Source organism: Scylla paramamosain, chromosome 34 (genome assembly GCF_035594125.1).
Source record: "Scylla paramamosain isolate STU-SP2022 chromosome 34, ASM3559412v1, whole genome shotgun sequence".
In the NCBI taxonomy this organism is placed as follows: domain Eukaryota; kingdom Metazoa; phylum Arthropoda; class Malacostraca; order Decapoda; family Portunidae; genus Scylla; species Scylla paramamosain.
In genome coordinates this window covers 3,975,001-3,987,065 of record NC_087184.1, presented here as the reverse complement: position 1 = coordinate 3,987,065, position 12,065 = coordinate 3,975,001, and the positions used below count along the sequence as shown (strand labels likewise).

At 42.3% G+C, this 12,065-nt stretch overlaps 1 protein-coding gene across 3 annotated transcripts in view; it reads left to right on the top strand.

The window, feature by feature from the left end:
• Positions 1 to 3,578: 3,578 nt before the first annotated feature.
• The window catches only part of LOC135090055 (uncharacterized), an 89,377-nt gene continuing 80,890 nt past the window's right edge, over positions 3,579 to 12,065 (top strand). For 2 of the 3 annotated variants that reach the window (XR_010261749.1, XM_063986309.1), the window contains exons 1-2: positions 3,623 to 3,730; positions 11,892 to 11,936. The gene's annotated coding sequence lies outside the window, so the exon portion shown is untranslated. Of the gene's footprint in view, positions 3,731 to 11,891; positions 11,937 to 12,065 lie in introns of all 3 variants that reach the window. The other variant, XM_063986310.1, reaches the window with a different exon arrangement.

Sequence of the window (12,065 nt, the reverse complement as noted above, 5' to 3'; positions counted from 1 at the left end):
CATGAAAATAGCGGTAGAAGACAGCTAGATATGCAACATTGCGGCGGTGAGAGAGAGGCTGAAGACAGTTAGTTAGAGGAGAGGAGTTGATGAGACGAAAAGCTTTTGATTCCACCCTGTCTAGAAGAGCAGTATGAGTGGAACCCCCCCAGACATGTGAAGCATACTCCATACATGGACGGATAAGGCCCTTGTACAGAGTTAGCAGCTGGAGGGGTGAGAAAAACTGGCGGGGACGTCTCAGAACACCTAACTTCATAGAAGCTGTTTTAGCTAGAGATGAGATGTGAAGTTTCCAGTTCAGATTATAAGTAAAGGACAGACCGAGGATGTTCAGTGTAGAAGAGGGGGACCGTTGAGTGTCATTGAAGAAGAAGGGATAATTGTCTGGAAGGTTGTGTCGAGTTGATAGATGGAGGAATTGAGTTTTTGAGGCATTGAACAATACCAAGTTTGCTCTGCCCCAATCAGAAATTTTAGAAAGATCAGAAGTCAGGCGTTCTGTGGCTTTCCTGCGTGATATGTTTACCTCCTGAAGGGTTAGACGTCTATGAAAAGACGTGGAAAAGTACAGGGTAGTATCATCAGCGTAGGAGTGGATAGGACAAGAAGTTTGGTTTAGAAGATCATTAATGAATAATAAGAAGAGAGTGGGTGACAGGACAGAACCCTGAGGAACACCACTGTTAATAGATTCAGGAGAAGAACAGTGACCGTCTACCACAGCAGCAATAGAACGGTCAGAAAGGAAACTTGAGATGAAGTTACAGAGAGAAGGATAGAAACCGTAGGAGGGTAGTTTGGAAATCAAAGCTTTGTGCCAGACTCTATCAAAGGCTTTTGATATGTCCAAGGCAACAGCAAAAGTTTCACCAAAATCTCTAAAAGAGGATGACCAAGACTCAGTAAGGAAAGCCAGAGGAGCGGCCTTGGCGGAACCCATACTGGCAATCAGATAGAAGGTTGTGAAGTGATAGATGTTTAAGAATCTTCCTGTTGAGGATAGATTCAAAAACTTTAGATAAGCAGGAAATTAAAGCAATAGGACGGTAGTTTGAGGGATTAGAGCAGTCACTCTTTTTAGGAACAGGTTGAATGTAGGCAAACTTCCAGCAAGAAGGAAAGGTAGATGTTGACAGACAGAGCTGAAAGAGTTTGACTAGGCAAGGTGCAAGCACGGAGGCACAGTTTCGGGGAACAATAGGAGGGACCCCATCAGGTCCATAAGCCTTCCGAGGGTTTAGGCCAGCGAGGGCATGGAAAACATCATTGCGAAGAATTTTAATAGGCGGCATGAAGTAGTCAGAGGGTGGAGGAGAGGGAGGAACAAGCCCAGAATCGTCCAAGGTGGAGTTTTTAGCAAAGGTTTGAGCAAAGAGTTCAGCTTTAGAAATAGATGTGATAGCAGTGGTGCCATCTGGTTGAAGTAGAGGAGGGAAAGAAGAAGAAGCAAAGTTATTGGAGATATTTTTGGCTAGATGCCAGAAATCACGAGGGGAGTTAGATCTTGAAAGGTTTTGACATTTTCTGTTAATGAAGGAGTTTTTGGCTAGTTGGAGAACAGACTTGGCATGGTTCCGGGCAGAAATATAAAGTGCATGAGATTCTGGTGATGGAAGGCTTAAGTACCTTTTGTGGGCCACCTCTCTATCATATATAGCACGAGAACAAGCTGTGTTAAACCAAGGTTTAGAAGGTTTAGGACGAGAAAAAGAGTGAGGAATGTACGCCTCCATGCCAGACACTATCACCTCTGTTATGCGCTCAGCACACAAAGACGGGTCTCTGACACGGAAGCAGTAGTCATTCCAAGGAAAATCAGCAAAATACCTCCTCAGGTCCCCACAACTAGCAGAGGCAAAACGCCAGAGGCACCTTCGCTTAGGGGGATCCTGAGGAGGGATTGGAGTGATAGGACAAGATAAAGATATGAGATTGTGATCGGAGGAGCCCAACGGAGAAGAAAGGGTGACAGCATAAGCAGAAGGATTAGAGGTCAGGAAAAGGTCAAGAATGTTGGGCGTATCTCCAAGACGGTCAGGAATACGAGTAGGGTGTTGCACCAATTGCTGTAGGTCATGGAGGATAGCAAAGTTGTAGGCTAGTTCACCAGGATGGTCAATGAAGGAAGAGGAAAGCCAAAGCTGGTGGTGAACATTGAAGTCTCCAAGAATGGAGATCTCTGCAAAAGGGAAGAGGGTCAGAATGTGCTCCACTTTGGAAGTTAAGTAGTCAAAGAATTTCTTATAGTCAGAGGAGTTAGGAGAGAGGTATACAGCACAGATAAATTTAGTATGAGAGTGACTCTGTAGTCGTAGCCAGATGGTGGAAAACTCGGAAGATTCAAGAGCGTGGGCACGAGAGCAGGTTAAGTCATTGCGCACATAAACGCAACATCCAGCTTTGGATCGAAAATGAGGATAGAGAAAGTAGGAGGGAACAGAAAAGGGGCTGCTGTCAGTTGCCTCAGACACCTGAGTTTCAGTGAGGAAAAGAAGATGAGGTTTAGAAGAGGAGAGGTGGTGTTCTACAGATTGAAAATTAGATCTTAGACCGCGAATGTTGCAGAAGTTAATGAAGAAAAAGTTGAGGGGGGGGCGGTGTCAAGACACTTAGGGTCGTCGACAGAAAGGCAGTCCGACCTGGGGACATTTATGGTCCCCTCCCCAGATGGGGACTCCGAGGCTGGTGTAGGAGTCGCCATGATGATTTTAAAATTTTTGAGTGAAGGGTGTGTGTGTTATTAGGTGCTTGTAGTTTTGTGTGGAGGAAGAGAGTTGTCTTTAGAGGGTAGGCTGTGACTGCCCCCTTGTGTTGTGAGACACAAAGGGAAACGTTCAGTGAGGTCACAGCTGGGTTTAATGATAAGTTCACAGCATCCCCTGAACAGTGCTTTAGACCTCACTGGGAGTAATTATCGTTTCGGCAGGTGTCTACTGCCTCATCCTTTTAGATGATAACAATGATGATGATGATGATGATGATGATGATGATGATGATAATGATGATGGGAAAGGAAATCCTTGTACATAACGGCGTCAGTCACTAGGTTCCTGTGGCGAGGAATGCAAGGCTACGTTCAGATCGGAAAGGTTGTCATGCACACACTGAACAATGGCATCATTCTTGATGATGATGATGATGATGATGGTGATGATGATGATGATGATGATGATTAGGATGTTGATGCTGGTGGAGTGACGGTACTAATGATGGGCCAAGAAAGGCTGGTACCGGCGTGTGGCAGCTGGTTGGGGAGAGGCATGCATGACCACCACACACAGCCCTCGCACAGAACACACAGGCACAGGCACGACAGAAGGTTTGCAGTCCAGGAGCAGGAGCCAGCAAGGCCCACAGCCTCGTTCAGCCTCCAATGGCATTAATGTTGAGAGCCGCAGCGCGCGAGTCACTGGTGGGCGGCCTATCTTTGACCTTTAACAAAAATGTACTCCAAAACGCACGATCTCTACAGTACCATACAGCCACACCTGTCCCAAACTACGCATCCGTCACCGAAACCCTAATATCACTTAAAAGACACACATAAAACCCCAATTTCACCAGTAAAAGTAAACAAATCAGGAAATGTTACAACAATTCAGTACTGTATTGCGGCAATCGGCACCTGCGCCACCTGCCGCTCAAGGTAACACGAGATCACCAGTCTTACGTGAACTGTGGTGAGAGGAGTATTGCGCGTTGAGCTCCAGCGTTGATCTCCCCCATGGTGAGTGTCTCAGCGGTCAGGGGGCGCTCGGGGATGCCTGGCGGGGGACGAGAGGGGGCAGCAGGGATGGTGCAGAGTGAGAGGAAGTGAAGCAGTGGAGGTGTCATTAGGGGAGTTTGTTGAAGTGTATGGTGGCGATTAAAAGTGAACAAGCAGGTTAGTCTTGTCAAGGGCACCGCCAGTCACTCCCGCGCCCCTGCACACGCAACAAATTGGGTTGAGAGGGATTTAATATGGATTTATTCTAGGGATTAACGCGCGTGTGTGTGTGTGTGTGTGTGTGTGTGTGTGTGTGTGTGTGTGTGTGTGTGTGTTTGTGTGTGTGTGTGTGTGTGTGTGTTTTCTTATCAGTTTGTTTTGATGTCTTGTGTTATTAGTATTCTCTTTATTTTCTTTCTTCGTTGTTAAGTAATTTAAGTCCCAAGGATTAATTTAAGGAAGAGATTTTTTATTTATTTATTTTTTCATTTCTTTTATTTATCCGTATATCTGTTTATTTATTAATTGTTCTACTTGTTATGATGCGATGTGTTATCAGTATTCTCTTATTTTTTTCTGTCGCTTTTCTGTCACTGTTGTTAAGTAATGTTTATAGGATTGATTTATATAACGGGATTAATGTTTTCATTTATCTATTTAGTTTACAGTTTGTTTTGAAGTCTTGTGTTATTAGTATTCTCTCTGCTTTTTTTTTTTTTAGTGTGTGTGTGTGTGTGTGTGTGTGTGTGTGTGTGTGTGTGTGTGTGTGTGTGTGTGTTGTCAAGAAATATGGTTCCTAGAGATTAATACTAAAGGTCAATAGCTTTTTTTTTTCTTCGTATCAGTTTGTTGTGATGTGTTACATTATTGCGTTATATTATTAGTACTCTCTTATCTTACTTTTTCCCCTCGTTGGTGTCAAGTAATTTGGTTCACAGTGATTAATTATATATAAAGGGATTAATGGTTTTTCTAAGTCGTATTGTACTGGATAATTTGAGTTTTCCTGGCTCGGTGTGGTGTGTTTCCTAATCGTATTGTACTGGTTGATCTGAGTCTCCCCTCGTCGTTTTTAAGTGCTGTGTTGCATAGATAATTGGTTTAAGAGATAGATGTGATTTGAGTTATATTTCTCAGTCAGTTCGTTATTACCTATTTATTATTATTTTTATTTCAGTTTATTTTTTTTTTTCTTCTACGGTATGTTATGTTTACAGGTAACTGGTATTTACTGATTTTACTTTTTGTTGTAGTTTTGTTGTGATGCATATTCGTGGTTCTATTTAGAGTCTGTTGTGTTTTTTTTTTTTTTATTCCATCGTTTTTCATCGTTTTTACAAGTAATTATTTGCATATTACTCAAGGAACTAGTGTGTGTGTGTGTGTGTGTGTGTGTGTTCCACTCAGTATTCTCCAGCAATTTTTTTTCCTTTTACCTTCTTTATAAATTAAACTTTTCCTCTCTTTGTTTATATTGTATTGTTATTATTGTTATTATTATTTTTTCATCATTGAGTTTTCTTTTATATGTTTTGTATTAAATTATAGTTATTTTCTTTAATATTTCCATGACTTGACTGTTTGTTTGCTTGTTTCTGTGAAGTGACTGTTTGTTTGTTTGTTTGTGTGTTTGTTTTCGTGACGTGATTGTGTGTGTGTGTGTGTGTGTGTGTGTGTGTGTGTGTGTGTGTGTGTGTGTGTGTGTGTGTGTGTGTGTGTGTGTGTGTGTTTATTTGTTTGTTTGTTTGTTTCCGGGACGTGGCTTTGTTTGCTTGTTTCCGTGACGTGACTTCTCCTGACGTGAATATTTTCCTGACATGACTGAACTTGTAACTCTTCATCTCAGTTCTAACATTTCTGGATCACTTGCTAAATTTCAACGCAAGATTGCAACAAGAGAGAGAGAGAGAGAGAGAGAGAGAGAGAGAGAGAGAGAGAGAGAGAGAGAGAGAGAGAGAGAGAGAGAGAGAGAGAGAGAGTAGAAGAAAAAAAAAAAAAGGTCGATATAGTGTCTTGCAAAAGTGAAGAACAAGGAAATGTCATGGCGTAGGCGATTTGTTTTTATTGGCGCGGAGTTAAGAAATCTGTGGTCAGGTGCGAGGCTTATAAAGATCATTGCCGTCCCACAGATTGCCTTAGGTACAAAGACGCTGTTCCTTCATGTAGCCCTGGATGGATACGTGGTGCTGGATCCAGAGTGGTGATGATAGTGGTGATGATGGTAACTTTTCTTATTTCTTTTGGTGATGATAGTGGTGGTGATGATAACTTTTCTGATTTCTTTCTTTTTCCTTTTTCTTTTTCACCAGTTTGTATTTGAAATGTTATGTTATTGTGATGGTAACTTTTCTTTTTCTTTCTTTTTACCTGCTTTTCTTTTTTCTTTTCACCTGTCTGTATTTGAAATGTTATGTTATTGTGATGGTAACGATTTTTTCTTTCTCCTTTTTCTTTTTTACCTGTTTGTACTTAAAATGTTATGTTATTGTTATTACTTTTATTTATTTCCTTTTTTTCTGCCTGCCGTTCTTTAAATATCGTCCGGTAGTTCCTGTTTATTTATCTGCTTTTTTATATATCTTTTTCTTTTTGCGGTTAAATGGCGTTGCTTTAACTATTTTGCTTTTATTTTGTAATATCATGGTATATTAATTTTCCTTCTTTTTTGTTTGTTTTCTGGTGATTAGTTTCACTTCTTTATGTATTATTTTCTTTGGATGATATAGTGTTTCTCTCTCTCTCTCTCTCTCTCTCTCTCTCTCTCTCTCTCTCTCTCTCTCTCTCTCTCTCTCTCTCTCTCTCTCACCATGTTGACTGACTGACTGACCGACTGACGCACACAGTTTCCTTCCTTTTCTTTCTTCCCCTTTGTTTTCCTCGCCCACTTCTTCCTTTCCCTCTTTCTCTCTCCCTCCCTTCTCTTCCATTCCATTATATTCCCATTCCTTGTATTTTCTTCCCCATTATTTCTCTTCCCTTCCTTTTTTTTTCCATCCCTTCCCTTTCCTTCCTTTCCCTTCTTATCCCTCCTCTTCCCTTCCCTTCCTTTCCCTTCCCGTCCCAATCCTTTCCCCCTTCTATTACTCTTCTTCCCTTCGCAAAATATATTTGAATGCGAATCTCGATTTTACTCGTGGTTTTGATATCGGTCTAGTGAACACGAACCGAGTTATGGCATTGCAACAAAGACCGGTATTCTGAAACGCTCTACTTTATCACCATGGCTATTTTCAAAGGCCACAGAGATAATTAGCCGGGTTCTCAAGAGTGTTTTTCCTATTAACAGTATATAAATCCTGTTAATCTATCACTAGAACCTTAAACACACCATTAAATATCCGTGTAATCCCATATAAAGTCTTTTGAATGTAGTTGAGTTGCGGCGCAGGAGTGTTTCAGAATATGGTCAGCGTCTTGGTGCGGGAGGCTCTGCTCTGCCCTCGGGTCAAGGTGTGGCCTTCGCAGCTTCCCCAGCTCCCCTCCCTAATCTCCATAGTGCGTGGTGACCCAAGCGGCGGGGGGAGTGGTGAAGAGGAAAGGGGAAGGAAGGGGAGGGAGGGGTCGTCTTTCTCTTAACCTGCAGTGCTGACTCACGCCCTGACTACCGCATTCCGGTCCACATGACGCACTTGTTGACGCTTTTACGTTGACTGCTGACTTGACACCTACCGGCGAAATTGTTGAAGGGTTGGTGACTGTGGTGCTTGTGTTGGTGCTCGTCCTGAGAAAGCCAAGGTGTTGTTTGTGCCCCGTGTTCTTAAATGTTTGCATCCTTTGTCGACTACGTTCAACAGACTATTATTGGGGCTTTTAAGGTTAAATTCATGATTATTGTGACAGTTCGACGAGCGTTTTGCACTATCAATATAAAAAAACAAAAAAAACATGAGAACTCAACTAATCATCTCTGTGGCCTTTGAAAGAATTACGATGAGAAATGAGTGTTTAAGAATACTGGCATGTGTCTCAGGCTCGTATTGTGAAACGCTTTGTTCTCTCATCAAGGCTTTTTACGTAGATTGGTTCTACGACAAAGCTAGAGAGGCGAGACTTAGGTGGTTTAGGCACGTAAAGAGAGACGAGGAGTACGTGTGGAACATGATGCTGGAGATGGATCTACCCGGCATGAGAAAGAGAGAAAACCTTAAAGAGAAGGTTTATGGATGCAGTAATAGACGTGCTTGTAATGCGTGTGAGTGAGGAAGGCGCAGAAGACGGTGCGTGTTGGAAAAGGTTGGTCTGCTGTGGCGACCCCTCGCAGGAGCAGTTGAAAGATGACGAATCTGAAACTTTTCTGCTTCTTAATATACTTTCAACAGGCTCTAGTGGAAGTTAAAAGAAATTTCAAAAGTGTTTTCATGATAACAGTGGTAATTTAAGATTCTGCGTCTCACTGAGCAAAAAGCACATTATGAGAACATGACGTTATCTGTGTGGCCTCTGAACATGAGAGAACAAAACGTCTAAGCATACAGTTAGCAGGGGAAATCATGACATATCTAGAAAAGAAAGAAAGGAAACAGGAAAGAAAGACTGAAAGAAAGTAAAGGAAAAATAAAAATAAAGGCGCATTCGGGGTTGAGTTTCAGAGGCTACAATGATGAATAACCTGGTTCTTGCATTACTTCCAAATGATCATACAGAATCCTTATTAGACCATCACTAGAATCATATAAACACGCTTGAGATCTCCTCTAGTAACTTGCACTAGAGCCTCTTCAAGCAGTCGAGATGAGGCGCTGCGTCATTCGAGAACACGGACCTCGGAGCGACAAAGAGGCTGAGTTGTAAACAAGCGTCGCGCCTTTCAAGGGTGTCATTAGGTGGTCCTTTGTAGCGGCACGGGAACTTTACTTATACTTTTAAGGCTCCTTCCATCAACTTTTATGCACTACTCACTCCCGAATGCGTCTTATTTTTTTTTTTCTTTGTTTTCTGCCAGTCGTTCTTGTTTCCTTTATTTCTTTTTTAGGTATATAATGGTTTCCTCCGCGGTCTGTATTTTCAAACGTTTTGTTTTTCAAAGACCACAGAGGTGATTTGTCGGATTTTCAATGTGTGCTTTTCCTATTGATGATGCGGGATTCTTAGTAGCTATTAAAAAAAAAAAAAAACTTAGAAAGCACCACGACTTTCGACTATAGCCTAATGAAAGTAGTTAAGAAGCCTTAAGATTTGAAAAGCGATGTTGATGGTGCTGGTGATGGTAGTAGTGGTGGTGTGTTACGCAATTCTTTAGTGGTGAAAATGATGTTACGCAGCAGTTTAGTGGTGGTGGTAAAGATGGTGGTAGTGTGTTACGAAGTATTTTTAGTGATGGAGGTGATGTTACACAGCGCTTTACCAATGATGATGATGATGATGACGATGGTATTACGCAGCAATTTAGTGGTGGTTGGTGATGTATAACTTAACAAATTGGCAGCAATGGCGGCGGTGGAGGCGTGTTGCACAGAGTCCTGATGGTGGCGGCGTTGATGGCGGTGAAATATGCAGCGCTCCTGGCTAGTGCAGTACAGAGAGGGCAGCGGGTCCATAGGGGCGGGGCCAACTAGGAGAGGCCAGACGGAGCTAGGGGGTGCTAGGAAGGGCCAGACGGGGAATACACACAGCCCACGCTCAGCCTACCCAGTTGACCCTCGCGCCCGCCGGTTGGTCAATAAGTGGCTGGCAGGACAAACACAGGGAAGTGCACTGTGGTAACCCGGATGTCATAGTCATCCTTAACCCGCCCCCCACCTCCTCCATCTCTCTCTCTCTCTCTCTCTCTCTCTCTCTCTCTCTCTCTCTCTCTCTCTCTCTCTCTCTCTCTCTCTCTCTCTCTCTCTCTCTCTCTCTTACCGCCCTCGCTGCCTAGAATTAATTAAGGAAACTGAAAATGAGGAGTGTCACCAGAAAAGACCTTTTTACTTATTTACCTTTTTAGTTTGAAGGAAGTCAGTATTTCATAAAGTTAGAAGTCCATTTCTTTAATAGGAAAGAGGTAAAGATTTTTTTTTTATATGGTTGGAAGGAAGTTTTTATTCACCTATTCATTTCTAGTTGGAAGGGGGTTAAAAGTGGCGTCCCTCAAGCATCACTTCTGGTACCGATAATGTTTCTTACCTGTATTAATGATAATGATCAATAACTTAACTCCTTGAGACCTAGTGACAAAATGACGCTTGTTACTTCATTAGTCTTAGAGGAAGATAATTCTGTCAGTCTTAAATAAAACTGCAACTGTTCCATCATTCACTCCTTTGCTGTCAGTGGTCAGTGTGTGGCCTTCTTAATTATACCCCAGACTTTCACCCTCATATCTCATTGAGACTGACGAGTGGTCTCAGCACTTTAGGGACAGTGGAGTCCATAAAAGATCAATTCTGCCCCCATTGTGATATGCAACTTACGTAGATGAGGAAATTTCCACAAGACGAAGTGTTTGTATGGAAAAGTCATGGCTGGGGGTCCAGTAAAATGCTCCACGCTCTTGCACTGTGTTTAACAATATCCCTCAGTCCCTGATGAACGTTGCTAAGGAAAAAAAAAAACTGGCGCTCTTATTTACAAGCTGAATGATCGTTCCTCGGGATAAGCTGCCACACTCTCTTCCACTGTTTAGCAATATCCCTCATTCTTAAGGACCATATTATGACGCAACATATTCCCTGAAAAACCTCGTGAATAAAACTGCAGCTATTTTTCACCAACTAGTATAGGTGATTGTTCCTCGCAGATTGGCAGAGGAAAGGAAGTAAAATGCCAGACTCTTCATTAGGTTTACCTGTTTCTTTCAGTCTAAAGGACTATATTACAGGGCAACACATTCCCTGAAGAACCTCGAGAATTAAACTGCAGCTCTGATTCACAAGCTGACTGGGAGAGAAATGGAGAATGTTTACTTGACAGTCTAACCTTACCGTCTCCTTGCAAAGCCTGGCAGTTGATACATTCTGAGCAGACCAAATGACTTAGGTGCAGTGAGAATCCATATTTGTTTAGGGAGGTTGACTGAATATAAGACAACGTGTTCCAGAAAACAACACAACTGAAAACAACGAAAAATTCAGAGTTGCCAAGCGCCTGTGTACTCAGCAGCTAGAGGCAACCTGGGTAGTGAATGACCAAAATCGACCAGTAAACTCAGACAGTGAACAATAGTAAACAGTAACAGTCCTCCATGTAATTTTTGGATAATTCTTTTGACTGCACTCTGGGTACTGGTACGTTCAGTGGGCCTTTTTCTCAGCCTCCTTTGTTGCCCTTGCCAGAACTCTTCTTATAAAAAAAAATAAAATAAATAAATAAATAAATAAATAGATAAATAAATAAATAAAAAAAATAAGAGATGCAGTTAAGTACGACTATCATTTCTCACGTCTGGATTAAGGGAAAATGCTGAACAGTGAAGTGCATGCAACATGTTATCCTTCCATGTACTGTCCGTGGCTGTACAGTGGGCAGCTAGCTCCTGCCCTGAAAGTCTGCTTGTCCGACCCTTGCAGACAGCTGATTCTGGACGGGAGAGGAAATAATCTAGCCCAACAATTTCGGGAGTGACTTTCTGGGCAAAATATGATGCCTTTTCAAATCGTGATCTGGTTAATGAAGGGATCAGATCTGAAATTAGAGAACTGAATTAATGTAAACTTAAGTTAACCTAACCTATTCCTCGGACAAAAACGCTAATGTTATTTTAATATTATGGCCTTTCACTGGCACGGCTGCAGGTCAGTGTAATGCAGTGGTGATGTGCGAGTTGCGCGCATCATTGGAAAGGCTTCACTCACAAAAAAAAGGAGCGCTCGAGTGATAGAACGGTTAGCATTAGGGTTCTCACTGTCACAGCTGCCGCTCGGGTCAGTACAAGAGTGTGGTGCGAGTTGAGTGCACCGTTCTGAAAGGCTCCACAAACAACAAAAGGAGTGGGCGTGTTCATAAAACATTCTAGTGTATCTGGTTCCATTTTTTTCTACCATAGAATCGCGTAAGGTTTCTCCTGGGGACTATCAGGTGTCATAGCTTTTTTTGATCACCGGCAGGAAAGCTTTTATTCACTCTATTAATGTAATCTTTTAACGTTCAAGAGGGAGGTTTCAAGACACTTTACCGCGTAATTTAGGGCAGTTTTTTTTTTTTCGATTACTCTCTGGGGACTTGGAACTTGAGTGGGCTTATTTACGTGTTTGTTTTGTTTCAGACATGTTGTTGCCCTTGGCCAGAGCCCCTCTTTCATAAAAAAAAGGTAAAGTAAAGGACCTGAGACCACAGCGGACACAAAGACGTGCTACAGACCATTATAAGCAACTCCTCATAAACTACTAACTTCACTACACGAACCTCGCAACAGCACACACCCGCCAACGGTCGTACT